Here is an 18,173-nt window from a genome sequence, read left to right as displayed (position 1 = left end):
TTTCAACTGAGGTGTTAATTATACCAGTGACAGACTTGCTTTAATAGGGCTTAATTGACATCTTTGTCTCAAGCTTGAGAAATCTAGACAAAGAATATTTAAACTTTGGCTTTAGTTTTGCCTTGACTAAAAAATAATTATTATTCCTATAAGTTGTATAGTGATGTATTAAGGGTCAAATGGAAATAAAATTTGAGGCAAATCCAATGTCATTTAGAGTTACTTGCTTTGCCACAGCCATGATCCTTACAGCACGAAATAAGCCTCAGATCAGAGGGGTTTCACTAGAGCAAAGACATAGGTGTGCAGGTGTAGAACACGTTTAAACAAAGCCCCCAACCTTGTTGAAAGAGTGTGCTATTCCATTAGAGTTTTTATGAATGTGAGTATCACTTGAATCTTTCTAAATGAATGAGCCTGATTTTCCTAACCATTAACCGTAGAGTAGTTTTAATGGCTGTACTCCATGAAATACATGCTGACAGTGAAACTGCCTTTATAAGGTGTTCTATGACTTTCAGTGCTATCATTCTGTAGTCAAATGTATTTTTATTATAGATATTAACAGTTGGTTAGACTTTCTTTACCTACCCATTATGTTCATAAATCAGTGCATCTGTAATAGTTAAGAAAGATGAACTTGTTAAAGCTTACATTTATTCTTCCACATAATAATCTTAGCAGCTAGATAGGTGCTTATTCATTACCCATTAATGTTGGGCTTCTCCAGAATGAACAGAAAACCAAATCTATCCTATGAGCCTTGGGTAGATGCAGAGTTGGGATTTACCAGAGAAATATTTAAATAGTTCATAAGGGCAAGTTCATTCCCTCAGCAGGCATCTACTAAGGTCTGTTGTTGACCAGACTAGGCTGGGGGTCTCACCAACATGAGGGGGATAAGTCAGACCCTTGAAGAACTTGCTTTCTCATAGCTGAAGGAAGGTTGTAGATGCCTGGTCTGAAATTGACATTTGGAAGCCTGGAGAGGATCAATGTCCTCCCCTTTTAACCTCAGCCTACAGGAAAAGGATTGTGGGGAGAGGAGTCTTCCTGGGAGAAGACAGGGAGGGATGACCTGTTGGTGGTAAGCCAGATTCAGTTAAGGGGAGGCAAGTAAAAAAGGAAGCATGGGATAGGGATAAATGTGATGGAGGTAAGAGGTCTTTGTAGAAAACTAATAAAGCCAGTGGAAAAAAGAAAAACAAGAGATATTTTCCCTTCCTTCTAGGAGGAATGGGAGGAAATAAATATTCATTGGGTTTCTGCTATGTGCCATACAGTGTGCTAGGTGTTTCACAGGTGTTCTGTTTTTTTCTTAAAACAGCCCTGTAAGTCGACGTTATGGCCATTTTATAGGTGGGAGAATGAAGTGAGCAAGGTTAAATATCTACCAAAATTCACATTCCAATACATGGAAAAAGTGATGTTGAAACACAGGTGTGTTCATCTCCAAACACACTCTCTTTACATGACAGATGCCAAGACCTCAACTGCAAATGGACAAACATATTCATTTATTAATTCAACAAATGTTGAGCCCTATTGTCTGCCAGACAGTCGAGGATATTTCTCTCTCACTCCTTACTTTTGGGCTTTCATGCGTCTCTCCTCTCCTTGCCTCTAAGCCTTATACCCTTTTAAGCTTTTTTAAATTTGTCACTTGTGAAGAATTGATGATTTTGTATCCCAGGTCTGCTGTTTAGGAAATTAAATTGTTTTGTTACTTTGAGCCTGTGATTTCTCTTCTGTAAAGTGAAGGATAGTAATAATCTTTCTCTCATAATGTTGGGTAGTTTAAATGAGGTAATGTATGCAAAAGAACCCAGTGCCTGACAGATGGCAGGTGCTCAACATGTGTGTTCATTAAGGTAGTCACCAAAGATTCTCCCACCAAAGCAGAAAGTGGTACAGAGAATGTCTCCTTGGAGAACAATGACTCTGCTGATGGTGATGATGGTGAATAATGATAGAGAAAATCCTTGAAGACAGAGCACAAGTAGGCTTCCTAAAGATATATATTGTGTGGCATACTAAGCTTAACAGTAGATCCTAAGATTATTATGTGGAAGAATATAAGTAAGCTTTAACACATTCTTTCTTCTTATTTATAGTGGATGCGCAGATTTATGAACATCATGGGTAGATAAAGAAAATCTAACCAACTGCTAATATCTATAATAAAAAATATTTACAGGGGCTGGGTGTGGTGGCTCATGCTTGTAATCCCAGCACTTTGGGAGGCTGAGGCGGGTGGATCACGAGGTCAGGAGATCGAGGCCATCCTGGCTAACATGGTGAAACTCCGTCTCTACTAAAAAATACAAAAAAATTAGCCAGGTGTGATGGCGGGTGCCTGTAGTCCCAGCTACTCAGGAGGCTGAGGCAGGAGAATGGTGTGAACCCAGGAGGCAGAGCTTACAGTGAGCTGAGATCGCGCCATTGCACTCCAGCCTGGGCGACAGAGCAAGACTCTGTCTCAAAAAAAAAAAAAAAGAAAAAAATGTTTACGAAGCAGAAGCAGCAGCAGAAGGAAAAAAAATCACTTTCTGACATTTAAAATCAAAAAAATTTTACATAATACTCTAAATTTCTGCATTTTCTTGAAAAATAGGAAGATTTGTCAACAGTAGGTTAGTGTTCCCACGTCAACTGGAGCTGAGCAGTAGCTGTCCCATGTCGCCAGGATCATGCTACATAGTGTCAGGGTGAGTCTATGTTCTGGTTTTCCTGGGACAGCTTGGTTTGTGCCCACTGACCTAGCATAATTATTAATAGCATCCCCTTTTCTTCTGATTTGGAGAAGTTTTATATATTCCCTTCATCTCTTTTATGCTTTAAGCCTACTTGCACTGCCTCTCACCTTTATGTTACCTGCCTGCCCCAGTAAGCATTAGAGTTTGTGACCTCTTTTTATGGGCATCTTTTCCCTGTAGACTATGTTTCAATAGCACACTGTTTTCCAAAGGATTTGGAGGTCAGAAAGATTTAGCTTCTCTACCTTCAGAAACTATATTCAACAATCACTCTTGAATTCAAGGAAAGGACGATATCCTGTTCAGTTCTATCTGCCCTATGGAGAGCCTCTACCAAGCACGGTAATTTGCCGGAAAATTTGGTCAGACTCAGTATGTTGAACTAGATAATTCATTTGCCTTTGAGGAGTCCTTTCATCTCTGCAATAAAAACATCTGGAGCTGTCCCCAGAGGTAAATTCTTTGAAACACTCAAACAGCAGGAATAAGAAGATATGATTTCCATGGCTATATGATAATGGCCTGTTACTTTTGTATAACTCTTTTCCTTTGACATAGAATTCTCTCCTTCAACTTATCACTTGAGGTGGGCAGGTAAGTGTTTTTGTTCTAGTTTTATAGATGAGGAAGCTGACTGAGAGGTTAAGTGACAGAGCCTAAAGTCACACAGCCTGTGGGTTATGGAAGTGGGGTTGGCCCACTTCTGAATCCTCTCTTTATGCTCTTTCTACCTCCCACTGACATACATGTTTTTTTTTTCTGTTATTTAGGGACATTTTTCTAAGCTAGAGGCCCCTAGCCTTTCATCTTATGACTTTTTTCCTTACTACATATCAATTGACCACTGGAAATTATATATTTTTATAAAAATATATGCCCTTGTCCTGCACAGCATTATTTTCTACATGTTGGGAAACAGACTGATTCAGTAGGTATTCATTGCAGGCACATCATGGACTAGCCATAGTCTCTGACTTCATTAGACTTACAGTCTGGTGAGCACGGAGAACAGACATCAGTGTGTTATTACAAACTATAGATGCTGGTCAAGACAAAGTTTCCGCCCTCAGGGGTTTATATTCCAGTGAAGGAAAAGTACTGTGAGGGCCTAATGGACTGGGAGGAGGGTGAGTGGGGAGAATTAGGGTATAGGAAGGAATCTACTATGGAGAGTCAGCGAAGGCTCTTCTCAGGAAGTGAAATTTGTCCTGGGGTCAAAAATGGGGCTTTAAGTTGGGTAGGAGGGTTCCAGGCAGAGGAAAGAAGATATTCAAAGGGCCTGGGACAGAAGGAAGTTTGGCTTATGGGAACAACTTAGAGAATACCAGTGGTTTCGTGCTTGAATAATGAGGAAGAGTTGTACAACCTGAAGCTGCCAGGTCGTGTAGGACTTTGGGGCCATGCTGAGGATCTTTGGCAGTATTCTGAAAACAATGTGGAGTTAGTAATAGTTTTAAGCAAGGGAGTCACATGATCAGATTTGAATTGTAAAAACATCCATCTTGCTGCTAGAGTAGAATAGATTGTTGGAGGGAGGGCCCAATAGATGAGCACAGGTTAGAAGGCTGGAGATGCCGGTGGCTGGGACTAAGGGTGGGAATGAAGTTGAAGAGCAGACTTGGTGTGGGGTTAAAGATGGGGAGTGAGAATGAGAGTGAGAAGGTGTTAGGATTACTGCTATGTTTCTGTCTTGGGTGGTGGTGGTGTCACTCATTGAGATAAGGAGTAGTGGAGGGGGAACAGTTCTGGAGGAAAGGAAATTAGTACTAAAGGTTAATAAAAGTGGTTAATCAATCAGCAAACACACTGACTTTCTCTTGACAACAGAAACCTCAATACCTTCTGATCTCTTGGGTCGGGGGAGGATATTGACAATTTTTAGCTATTCAGTCAATAAACACTTACTGATACCTAGTTGAGTATTTGCTAAATATCAGTGTTGTTAGCAAATGCCAATATCTCACAGCCCTTTTCAAAGTGAATATCTTGGGTTACATTGGAAAAAGTGATAACACTGAGGATCCACTTAGAAAAGTTTTAATCAAATCCTGAGTAATCCTCATCTCTGAGTTGTCTTTCCTGGTATTACCCTCAACTTACATTTTATGTGTAGCTCTCTTAAGCCACTATACCAAAGCCATTATAGTCTTTTTTTCATACTAAAGTATACATTCTTTGTTTCCATCACTACTTTGGAAGCTTCTGGAGGACGGGGACCATGCTGTATTCACCGTTGTTTCCTCAGTGTCGAGCACAGGTCTAGCACTTGGAAATTATTTAGCAAATGGTTGTTGGTTGAGTGTTTGATATTATAGACAAGTTTTAAATTTGATATTCCTCAGTCTCATTTTTTATTCTACTAACAATGTGCTGTAATGTAAATGTAGGAACATTTCCTAGAACGTAATAAGGACTAAGTTTGAGACCTAAACTGAAATCCCTTAGGCTGTGGTTTGTTAAAAAGTAAAAAACAAACAAACAACCCTGTTTTTATTTTTGCATTCTGAAATGCATACCTAGAACCATTAGTGGTTTATCTTGGGGGAAGAGATGGAACTAAAATTTTCCATAATGCAATTTTTTTTTTTTTTTTTAAACAGAATCTCACTTTGTCGCCCAGGCTGGAGGGCAGTGGCACATCTCGGCTCACTGCAACCTCCGCCTCCTGGGTTCCAGTGATTCTCTTGCCTCAGCCTCCCGAGTAGTTGGGATTACAGGTGGGCACTGCCACACCTGGCTAATTTTTGTATTTTTAGTAGAGATGAGGTTTCACTCTGTTGGGCGGGCTGGTCTTGAACTCCTGTCCTCAAGTGATCTGCCTGCCTCAGCCTCCCAAAGTGTTGGGATTACAGGCATGAGCTGCTGTGCCTGGCCCATAATGCTATTGTAACAAAGTTTAGTTACATAGTTTGGGAGGGAAAAAATTAGGTGCTAGTCTTACTTCGACTTTTGCTGTTTTTTGATAAAATTGGTTAGACAGTCTTTCGTCCATAGACTTCTTGTATAATTACCTGGCCAGGGACATTTCACGCATCATATGTCATTGTTTCGGCACCAGTACTTAAATTAATTTAAAACATTAAACATTTTTTGTTAGCTTTAAACATATTTTGTTAGTATCAGTTCTCACTCAGACTTTTCAACTTATTTTCTATAACTCTACGTGGTGGGCACCTGTGTACGTCCATTAGGAGCCTTCGGGGTCTATGTTTCTAAAGAGGCACCTTTATCAGCCCTCCTTCTGAAAGCTGGTGCCCATTGTGAATGTCATCCAAAGCCATCCATCAAACTGGTTACCGCGTGGGCAGAGGTGAATGTGCCTCTGGCGTTGTGTCAGGAGTTTGTATAGCTTGTGGGGCTTAGTCCTAGACATTCCTCTAGCTGCAGAGTGGCAAGGTCTGGAAAGGAGAGTACAGTCTGTTCTTTGGTGAGACAGTCTGAGTGGGTGTGAATGCAGGAGTCTCAGTCTAGCAAAACAGGTACAGAATTCAGAAGCAGGCCCTTTAAAGATCTAAAGCCAACATTCATCATGGCCTTGGTATTTAAATGGTTAATTAACCCATTTAGATGGGTTCTTTTAAGTAGGGTTATTGAGTCCTCCTAAGTAGCATGACATAGATTGTTCCATTTTATGAACTGTAATTGTAAGTTTTCTTATTGCCATATTTGAAACACTAGTTTCAAGTAAACATGCTGTTCTGGAAAAGACATTTATTCAGCGTCCAGGGAAGTGTTGGGTTTGCAGCCTAGCTCTATCACTCACTAGTCTGGAATCCCAGGGCAATCCTTGTGTCTCCTCTGAGCCTCAGGTATGTTATGAGTATTTAAAAAGATGTGTGAAATGTGCCAAATATGTGGCAGACACCAAAAACTGGCGGACTTTATTTGTACTCCTATAAACATTTTACTGGACATAGTTGAATTATCCCTGATGGTGGACACATCTATATTTTGTGTTCTTGGGATTGTCTCTGTGTCTCTGTGCCTCTGTGCTATTGTCATCAAGCACGGTGCTGACTCTCATTTCATAGAAAAAGTGAGTCTCTTCTTCCAACCCCTTCTGCATTAATCCTTACTCTTCGCTTGCACTTCTGACTGATTCTGCTCTGTCTTTTAAGATGTAACAATAACCATAAAACAATTTGTCAAGGAGTTACATGTACCAGTACTAAGCGGGGCATGCATATCATCTCACTTAAAATGTATACAATGCTCAGAAATAGAGCTTACCTCCACTTTAGATATGTACTGATATAGATATGTAAAGATTGGAAACCGAGCCTAGAAAAAGGCACGGCACAGTGAGTTGTGAAGGAGCTGGAACTTGAACTCAGTTGTTTTAAACACACCCTCCAAAATTGGGCTCTCAACCCCTAAGCCAGGACTCTTCAGAGTGTGTGTTGGCTCGCATACTAACGAGTGAACTGGATATTATGCAGATAATCTGCTCTATTTATAGGTAGAAAGCAACTCCGATTTGCAGGCTTTGGGTTTTTGATTGTTACTAGTTTTTATTTTTGGTGCCTTTCTTGGCACCCTGGAGTGAAGTCATACTGTTTTGAGAACTGTGATCCAGGCCATCTCCTGTGTCCCTCTGCCCTGCCTTAGTTCTGACCAGCTGGTGGGTGGCAGACTGGATGCTGCCCAGGGGCAGACTGCTGAGCTTCTCTGGTGTGGCGTCCCTGTCACTCTCTGGCTGTCTTACTTTATAACAAGTGCTTTTCAACCTCACTTGGGTTTGTTTACAGACAGATACTAAGGCTTGTAGCAGAAGGCAACATGCTGGGGCATCTTGTTTAATTCAGGGCAGGAGAGCTGCTAAGAAGGTAAATCTGACTCCCTAGTCTTATTCACTACTCTGCTACAGAGATAGATCTTGATGAGGATATTGATCTGATAATGGGCTAATTGTAGCAGAGATATGAAGGTGAAAAGATCCTAGCTGGCATACAAGAAGGAGGATTTTCGGAAAACTTGAATATGAATGTTAGTGAGAGTTTGTGGGAATCTTTGGAAGTCATTAAAAATGATACAGAAGTGGTTCTTGGTAGGCCTTTTAATAGATACACTGTAATCAATTGATTGAAGACACCAGTTAACTCGATTCATTGACTTGTAGGAAGAAGGTGGGATTAGAATGGAGGATTCTTCTGGAATGTGGCTCCAAATTTGGAATCAGAGGACTTGGATCTAAAATCCGGTTTTGTCACTTAACCTGTTCTTTGAACATAGGCAAGTGGTTTCACGCCTTGGGTCAGGAATTTAAAGACTGGACAAAATAATAGGTAACTTTAGAGTTGTGCATGCCAACATTCAAGCAGAGAGAAGCTGTGCAGCTAATTTTTTCTACAAGTATCACTAAGCACCTACTATGTGCCAGGCTCTCTGCCAGGTGCCAGAGGTGTATCAGTGGACCAGATGGCTGAAGTCCTTGCACTTAATGGTGTTTTTATTTTAGTGAAGGGAGACTGAGGAAGCACAAAAATAAACAAGATACAATTGAGCATCCTTAATCTGAAAGTCCAAAATCCGAAATGCTCCAGAATCCAAAAGTTTTTGAGTGAAGGCATGATGCCACAAGTCGAAAACTTCACACATAGGTACTAACACAAGCTCTGTTTCATGCACAAAATTAGTAAAAAATATTGTCTAAAATTATCTTCAGGCTATGTGTATAAGGTGCATATGAAACATACATGAATTTTGGGCTTAGACTTGGGCGCCCTCCCAAGTTATCTCATTATGTATATGCGAATGCTTCAAAACCTGAAAAAATCTGAAATTTGAAACACAGGGCTACTCAACCTGTAGCTGTTGCTCAGCTACAGAATTTTGATCCTTCTTTTCTCTCATATCCCACATCCAACTGGTCAGAAAATCCTATTATTGGCTCTGCTTTTAAAATACACCTAGAATTCAATCACTTTTCACCTCCTCCACTGCTACAACACCTCAATCCAGCTACCATTATTTCTTACTTGCATTACTACAATGTTCTTCTGAGTTTTTTTGCTTTTATTGTGAATTCTTCATAGTTTAGAGTTTAGATTCAATATAGAAACCAGATGATCACTTAAAAATTTAAGGGCTGGGCGCGGTGGCTCATGCCTGTAATGCCAGCACTTTGGGGGGCCGAGGTGGGTGGATCACGAGGTCAGGAGATCGAGACCATCCTGGCTAACACGGTGAAACCCCATCCCTCCTAAAAATACAAAAGTCAACTGGGCATGGTGGCATGCACCTGTAGTCCCAGCTACTCGGGAGGCTGGGGCAGGAGTATCGCTTGAACCTGGGAGGTGGAGGTTGCAGTGAGCCGAGATCATGCCATTGCCCTCCAGCCTGGGCAACAGAGCAAGACTCTGTCTCAAAAAATAAATAAATAAATAAAAATAAATAAAATAAATTTGAATCAGCTTATATCCCTCATCTTCTCAAAACCTTCCATTGGCTGCCTATCCAATCCAGAGTAAAAGTCAAACCCCTTACAAAGGCCTATGATGTCCTGTGTTGTTTGGCTTCTCGTGACCTCTCTGATCTCATCTGCCCCAGCTCACTCTACTCCGGCCACGTTGGCTTCCTTGCTGTGCTTGGAATATATCAGCGATGTCCTGCCTCAGGGCCTTTGCATCGACAATTCTCTCTGCTTTCATTGCTCTTGTTCCAACTATCTGTATGGCCAACTCTCTTACCTCTTTCTGAAATGTCACCTGCCCATCTTAACTGAAATTGTAAACTTTGCTGCCTGCCTGCTAAAATTTCTACCCCATTTATCTACTCTATTTTTATGACTTTTTATTATGGAATATTTCAAAGATACACAAGAGTAGAGTACAATGAAACCCTAAATATTTATTGCCCAATTTTAACAATTATCAACTATGGCCTGTCTTTTGCTATTTATCCCCCATCACTACTCCTCATCCCAGATTATTTTAAAGTGAATCCCAGAGTCATATGATTACATTTGTAAGATAGCCTCATCTCATTATTTGTGGTAGTTACATTCCATAAAGCCACTGTAAACACTGAGCCAGCGAGTACTAAACCATGACTCCTGGAGGAAATACAGAGTTAGGTTCCTGTGAGCCTCTAGTCACATTTTCATCAATAGATCAATACACAACTTTGTTTCATGTATATTTTTGTTTAAATGCACTTTATATAATATACATTATTGATTCATTAACATCGCACTCAGGGCAACATCATTATAACTCACGCTTGAATGAAAATTATTTAACACATGTGTTTTTTCCATTAAGCACATCACAGCCTTTTTGTACCTTGGAACACTAGACAGCACTTCAGTACTATGCTTGGGGGACATTTTAAACAATAAAATCACCAACAAAACCCACAAAAATGTGACACTAAATAGACCATAAAAAGGATACTTTACAGTATGAGAGCTGTACAACTGTTGCCTTGTTCAACCTCAGGTGGGAATGTGTACTTCCGGCAACTTAAATTTTTTGCCTCTCTGCACATGTCTCTGAATGACTGTGAAAGTTCTTCAAGTGTTGATTTTGAGGTTACAAATAAATTGTATAGCAAGTAGGCAAATTTGTAAATATGGAATCTGCAAATAATAAAAACCTACTGTAGTTTAGTAACTATTTTCAATAGAGATTCTTTTAAAAAACATAATCACAATATTATTTTACAAAAATTTTAATAATTCCTTAGTATAATCAAATATCCAGTCACTGTTGTATCTCGTGAATTTTTTCTATATTTCTTAAATCTCTTTTAATCTGTACATTTTCTCTCTACCTCTCTCTGTCTTTTTTCTCTCTTGTTTTTACCTTGCAATCCTTGTTGGCAGAAATAGATTGTTTCCCACAGTCTGGATTTTGCTGGTGGTTCTTCTGGCATTGCCTAATAAGGTCCTCTGTCCCCTGTACTTCCTGTATATTCGTAGTTAGATCTACAGGCTTAATCAGATTCAGATTTTAATTTTGAGACGGAGTTTCGCTCTTGTTGCCCAAGCTGGAGTGCAGTGGCACAACCTAGGCTCACTGCAACCTCTGCCCCGCGGGATCAAGCTATTCTCCTGCCTCAGCCTCCCAAGTAGCTGGGATTACAGGCATGTGCCACCACGACAGGCTTATTTTGTATTTTTAGTAGAGACAGGGTTTCACCATGTTGGCCAGGCTGGTCTTGAACTCCAGACCTCAGGAGATTCACCCACCTCGGCCTCCCAAAGTGCTGGGATTACAGGCGTGAGCCACCGTGTCTGGCTAGGTTTTAATTATTTTTATTTTTTGGCAAGACTGCTTATAGGTTGTTTTGTACTTCCATCAGGGAACACACAATGTCTGTCTGTTTCTCATCTAGTCGTGTACATTGCCACTGATGCTCATTTCCTTGACCAGTGGTTCTCATGCAGGGACAATATGTTTCTTCCCACGGGGCACATTTGGCAATGTCTGGTAGGTAGAGACCAGATATGCTGCTAACTATCGTATAATACACAGGAAAGCCCCTCACAACAGGGAATTATCTAGCCCGAAATGTTGGAAAATGGTGACACTCTATCATTTGTGCTCCACTGGTTAGCTGAAATCCTTTTATATTAGAGAAACTTCTCCTCAAAGTTTAATCATAAACTTCTAGTATCCTGAGGTACAAGTCATATAGAAATGGTATGATTTAAACTGTGATGCTCAATATTGTTCCAACTTGGGCCAATAGGAGCCTATTCATATAGGCTCCCATTGGCTCTGGTTTTCTTCCTTTTCCTTATTTATTTTCTTTCTTTTCCCTTTGTTAAAAGCCATCTTTTAATAAAACATATAATTTAATATGTTTGTTGTATATCATATGTCTCTTCCACTAAAACAGGAATACTTGTTTGTTTTGTTTATGAATATACTTCAGTATATAAACTAGTGTCTGGCACATAGTTAACGCTTAAATATTTGTTAAGTGAATGAATAACAGTGAGCAATTAGAAGGGGGTACTATTTTAGATTGTGCGGTCAGGGACAGCCTCCCTGCAGATGGTGCATTGATACAAAGCCTGAATGACAAGGAGGTGCCCGTCATGTGAAGATTTGAGGAAAGAGCATTCCAGGAAGGGGAAAGGCCTGATGCAAAGGGTCTACTGTAGGCACTAGCTGGGCTTATTTAAAGATCAGAATGAAGGCCACTGTGGCTAGAACAGAGTGGACAAGAAAGAACGGTACCAGGAAAAGTTGAAGAAGTTGGCAGGATTGAGCTCTCATAAGTCATGGCAAAGAGTTCCCATTTTATTGTTTGATGGAAAGAAATTGGAAGGTCTTAAGTAGAAGAAGATTTGATTAGATTTACATTTTATGAAGAAGCGCTCTGGATGTTATGTGAAGAAATGGCCTTTGCAGGGCAAGGGTGGAAACAAAGAGATTAGTTAGGAAATTATTGGAGTAGCTGAGGATTGGATGAGGGGATGTGTGTGTGTGTGGGGGGGGGGGAGGTGTTGGGGGACAGTAGTGACAATAAAGATAAAGGAAAGCAGTTCAAAATATGAAAAATTAAAACATACAGATACATTCTGACTTTATACATGCAAGTACCTTAAATATCTAATAGGTTATTATAACAAGCATCAGTATCATTAGTAAGTTATGCAATTTGATAATTTGCAGATCATAGGGCCACTTCAAAGCACAAATTTTTTAGTAGTATGTGATTGTTATTAGGGTCATTCACCAATATTTTGAGTCTCTAACTTCTTGGAACGTTGTAGAATTGTCTTCTTGGTTTTCTTGTGGTTGGTTGAGGCCAATGAGTTGTGAATGAAAGTGATATGTGTCAAACTAGGCTAGAGCACTTATTGTCAATGCAAGATTCTCTAGAGGTCTTTTTTTCCATGAAGATGGTGAGATTATGGCTATTTTGTCAATCTCAGTTTCCTGCTCAGTGACTACAATGAAGAGAGAGTTTTGTCAACCAGCAGTGGGCATGTAGCCTGAGTGAGGAGTAAACTTCTGTTGTTTTAATCAACTTAGACGATTTGTTTATAACTGCAGCATAATCTAGCCATGATGATTGGTATGTGGCACAAAAGCAAAATCTTAAAGACAGAAAAACCAAACCATCTTCCAGGAAGTGCCCAGGAAAGACAACTATTCAAAGACCATTTGCTTCGTACATACATACAATTAACAAGCTGAGATGACACAAAGTGTAAAATATGCCTGGAAATGAAATAAAATTACAATCTGCCCAATGTGGTCATTTTATTAGTCTATTTATTAGTAAAATAACTTTTGGAAGGAATCTTTGACCTGGCTGACTTCACCCGAGCACCAGACTAATTGAAAATCTCAGCACATAAAATATAAAACTCAAGATAGCAGGAACCTAGAAACAGAATGTCTCAAAGAGATAAAGGATTGCAAGATCATGGATTGTGATGGAGTTAAAAAAAATTAGAAGGAGAAGACAGAGAGTGAATGACATACATAACTGGATTTTTGTCTGCTTGCAGTTGCTGAATCTGATTCTGGAAGGTACAACCATTTCGGTCATCTTCCTAATCAATACTGTGAGATGGGACCAAATTGATTGTGTGGTACACGAAACACAGCCCAGGAAAGGCTGATGAGACCTAGACACCATTATGTATTTTGCCTGACTTATTAACTTACTCTGTGTCAAAATTGGGTCTATTTTTGATAAAAATACAGTACTGAGGAACTGTTTCTTTCCTCCTTCTCCATGTCCTTGTGTCTTCTTGGTTAACAAACCTGACTAGCAATTGTTTTTCTTTTTTCTTTTTTTGCAATGTTTGTGAAGATTTTCTAACCTGGTATCACACGGGTAACTTCCTTTTGTTTGCTTATCTTACAGTTCATCTGGAAAATTATGTGATAGGCCAGAGTAACACACAGACCTTTCTCCTGAAGAGTTAAGTAGCGCTATATATCAACTTACCAACACTTGATTCTTTGGTTCAAACGTTGAGAACAGACTAAGTAAGTTTGGAGAAAAATGAGATAAGCGCAAATGATGAAATAGGATCACATCCCTGAGTAACTTTCCAGGAGTGGAAAAGTTCTCAATTTAATAGAGGGTGAGATACCAAGTTTCAAGTGTATATACTATTTTTTGTAGGTAGAGTGTATCCCCATAGAAAAGCTCATTTTGAAGAAGCATAATTGTAACTCTGGATGGAAGTAGTCACCCTGTGTATAAAAGGACAGCACGGGTAGAGGGAGAAAGTGGATGAGAGAGAGTGGAACCCCCCTAGACCTGAGGCTAATGGAGGTGACTGGTAGGTGCCTCTTGCAAAGAGTTGTCAAGAACACAGATTCATCCCAAAGCTGATCTCATCTCTTTTGCTTCTTGGATGGACAGCCCTCACGTGATTCATAATTTGGCTTAGAAATAGTAATCTGTCTGGTGGTGTCATGGGCAGTATTGCTTGATGCCTCCTGCCCAACACTTTTTATATGAAAAATAAGAAACTGCATTTCCTTTCTGCAGTTTCTCCCCCATTTTGGCCCATCATGTTTCCCAAAATAACCTCACTGATTCACTGGAAAGATTTTGTGGATACAAATATGTCTTTAATGTTCTCTGACTGCTAGATCTAAAGATATGAATACTGTCAGGGTCCATGTCCAGGTGAAGCCACGCATCTTTATTATGTCTGATTCCTGTCCACTCTCTTTAAGGAAAAATCACAGGAAGGAGACTGATTGGAATGACAAGGCAATATTAATATGCATTGCCATTATCAGAGTCTATCCCAGAGCCTGGTGTGAGTGATGATGCAACAACAATTTTGGGTGATTAATAAACAAATTCACAGATATCCAGTTCCATGCATAAGGCCTATACCTGTTTCCAAGGCACTCACAGTCTATTGCAAGAAACAGACAAATCAGAAAATGAAATCAATACTGACTGTATGGTAAGTGCTATGCACATATTGTTAGCAGTATGTGTGGAATGTGGCAAGAACTTTTAAAAGTAGCATTTAACCTGACCTGGAGGGGATTATATTAGTTTTCTATTCTTGCTGTAACAAATTACCACAAACTTAGTAGCTTAAAAGAACACAAATTTATTATCTTATAGTTTTAGAGTTTAGAATTCTGACACAAGTCTCATGGGGCTAAAATAAAGGTGTCAGCGGTGATGCATTCCTTCCTGGAGGCTCTAAGGGAAAACCATTTTCTTTTCTTTTCTAGCTACTAGAGGTTGCCCACTTTTTTTGGCTCGTGACTCCCTTCCTCCATCTTCAAAGCCAGCAATGTTGCATCTCTCTGGCTTTTCTTCCTTAGTCATGTCTCTCTCTGACCATAGCCAAGAAAAGTTTTCTCTACTTCTAAAAACTCATTTAATTAGATTTGGCCCACAAGGATAATACAAGATAATTTCCAGATCTCAAGGTTATTAACTTAATCACATCTGCAAATTTCCTCTTGCCAAGTAGGGTAACATCTTCTCAGGTTCTAGAGATTAGGACAGACATCTTTAGGATGTCTACTACTCTGCCTACCGCGGTGGAGAAAGAGGACACGAATAAAAGCCTTCTAAATGGGAGTGACAATTTATTTGAGTCCTAAAAGGCAAAACTAAAATTATTCAGGTGAATAGGGGAAGGGGAAAAATATGGGGAAGAGAATCTTGACCAGATGGGAACTTTGGATTAGATAAGAGCAATATGTATTGAGGCCAGTACGTAGATTCAAGAACATTGAGAGCTAGAATAGATATTTCCTTGGTATTTCAAAAGGGTATATGGCTATTTCCTGTTAGTTCAATACACACCTAAATAGCCAAGAATTTTGCTATTATTAGCTTACTTATTCTAATTTAATTAGCAGCCTGATGAGGGAGGCAGGTGGTATTATTAATGAAGATAGAGTTTGTTGTTTGTTTGTTTTTTAGATCTCTAGCCAGGGTAGTAATGAAAATGTGATCACAACAGGATGGAAAAATCAATGAAAGAACAGCTGAAACTGTAATGAAAGAGACAATATATCTTTTCAATAAATTATGGGAGAAATACTAATTAATAAAAATAGTGACAGGCTGTGATCTTGAGCTACATTGGCTCAATGTCTCATGTTATCATAAGTAAACATTTTATGTTTGCTGTAGAAACTTTTCTACTTTGAAATCTTCAGGGCAAGTGCAGAAGTGCAAGTAAGTAATATATTTGAATGTCTATTTTATCTCATATATTCTTATCATAAAGAGAAAAAATGGAGCAGACTCCGGTCTGTAAAAGCAATTCCAGTGTTCTTTAGATTCAGTGTATATCTAAAAAATATCTAAAGAAATATTTGAAAAAAAACCTGTCAACCCAGAATTCAATATACAGTGAAAATATTCTTCAGGAACGAAGGTAAAATAAAAACACTTTCAAGTCAAGTCAAAGAAAACCAAAAGAATTTGTTGCCAGCAGACCTACTCTAAAAGAATCAGTAAAGAAACCTAAAGTATAATAATAATAATAATAATAATAATAAAAGAAAAAAAAAAAAAAGAAAATCTTCTGACAGAAGAGAAATGATACCAGAAGGAAACTCAGAACATCACAAATGAGAAAAGACCAACAGAAATGGTAAACACAGTAGATTATTTTTTTCCTCTTGAATTCTTTAAGTATGTTTGATTGTTGAAAGTAGAAGTTAGGGCATTGTCATATGAGGTTTTCAGTATGTGCAGATGTCATATATAAAATAATTGTAAGATAAAGGGGGAAGAGAAAGGAACATATTTGGTGGTGAGAGTTTTACATTCTACTTGAACTAGTAAAATACTGATTCTATGTAGACTATGAAAAGTTATATATATAGATTGTAATCTTTAAAAGGGCTACTAAAATATTATTCACTGAGATAATTAAAAACACATTAAATAAATTTAAGCATTAAAAATATTTAAATTATCCAAAAAAGTCAAGGAATAGAAAACAAAGGAATGAAAAATAGAGAAAACAAATAAAATGGGACAGCTAAATTAATAATAATTATATTAAAAGCAAATGATCTAAATATACCAACTAAAACATAGAGATTTTCAGGATAGATGGACTGAAAAAATAAACCAACTACATGCTATCTACAAGAAACTCACTTGAAAGGAAATAATATAGGTAGGTTAAAGGCAAAAGGTTAGAAAATGATATGTCATGAAAACACTAATCAAAAGTAAATGGAAATGTTTATATTAATATCTGACAACATTCCATCGAATAACAGCACATGAAATATTCCTTTTTAAGTGCAAATGGGAAATTCACTAAGATAGATTATATTCTGGGGAAAAACAAACTTTAACAAATTGAAAAGCTGAAATAATAAAAGATGATCTCTGACCATAGTAGAATTAAACCAGAAATAAATCTAATTGAAAGATATCATGTGTATAGAAATGCTACTGATTTTTATATGTTGACTATTTTTATCCTGAGACTTTACTAAAGTTGTTTATCAAGTCTAGGAGTCTTTTTGCAGAATCTTTAGGGTTTCCTAGATATAGAATCATATTATTAGTGGTGATAACTTTTTCCTTTTTTGGTGGGGGGAGGGCAGTGCCTTTTATTACTTTCTCTTGCCTGATTGTTCTGGCTAAGACGTCTAGTACTATGTTGAATAGGAGTGGTGAGAACAAAATCAAGAATGTAATCTCATTTACAATAGCTACACACACATACAAATACCTGAGACTACATGTAACCAAAGAGATGGAAGATTTCTATGAGGAGAACTATAAAACATTGCCTAAACAAATCAGAGATGACACAAACAAGTGGAGAAGCATTCCATGCACATGGGTTGGAAGAATCAATATTGTTAAAATGTCCATACTTGCCAAAGCAATATACAGATTCAATACTATTCTTTTCAAATTACCAATGTCATTTTTAACAGAATTTGAAAAAAGTATTCTAAAATTCATTTCTAACCAAAAAAGAGCCTGAATAGGCAAAGCAACCCTGAGCAAAAATAAAAAAATAAAAATAAAGCTGGAGGCATTAGATTACCCAACTTCAAACTATACTACAAAGCTACAGTAACCAAAACAACATTGTACTGGTACAAAAATAGACACATAGACCAATGGAAGAGAATACAGACCCCTGAAATAAAGCTGCACACCCACAACAAAATGGTATTTGACAAAGTTAACAAAAATAAACAGTGGGGAAAAGGTATGCTATTCAATAAGTGGTGCTGGAAAACTGGCTAACCATATGCAGAAGAGAGAAACTGGACCCCTATCTCTCACCATATGCAAAAATTAACGCAAGATGGATTAAAGATTTACAGGTAAGACCTTAAACTATAAAAATCCTAGAAGAAACCCTAGAAAATACTCTTCTAGACATTGACCTAGGCAAAGAATTTCTGAACAAGACCCTAAAAGCAAATGCAAGAAAATAAAAAATAGACAAATGGGACTTAATTAAACTAA

The 18,173-nt window shown here is 38.4% G+C and overlaps 1 protein-coding gene across 3 annotated transcripts in view; it reads right to left on the bottom strand.

The window, feature by feature from the left end:
- The window catches only part of KCNMB2 (potassium calcium-activated channel subfamily M regulatory beta subunit 2), a 303,117-nt gene that overhangs the window by 98,000 nt on the left and 186,944 nt on the right, over nt 1-18,173 (bottom strand). The window lies entirely within an intron of this gene.

Source organism: Pongo abelii, chromosome 2, assembly GCF_028885655.2.
Source record: "Pongo abelii isolate AG06213 chromosome 2, NHGRI_mPonAbe1-v2.0_pri, whole genome shotgun sequence".
NCBI lineage: Eukaryota > Metazoa > Chordata > Mammalia > Primates > Hominidae > Pongo > Pongo abelii.
Note: the sequence above shows the minus strand (reverse complement) of the source record. Positions and strands in the feature narration are given on the sequence as shown.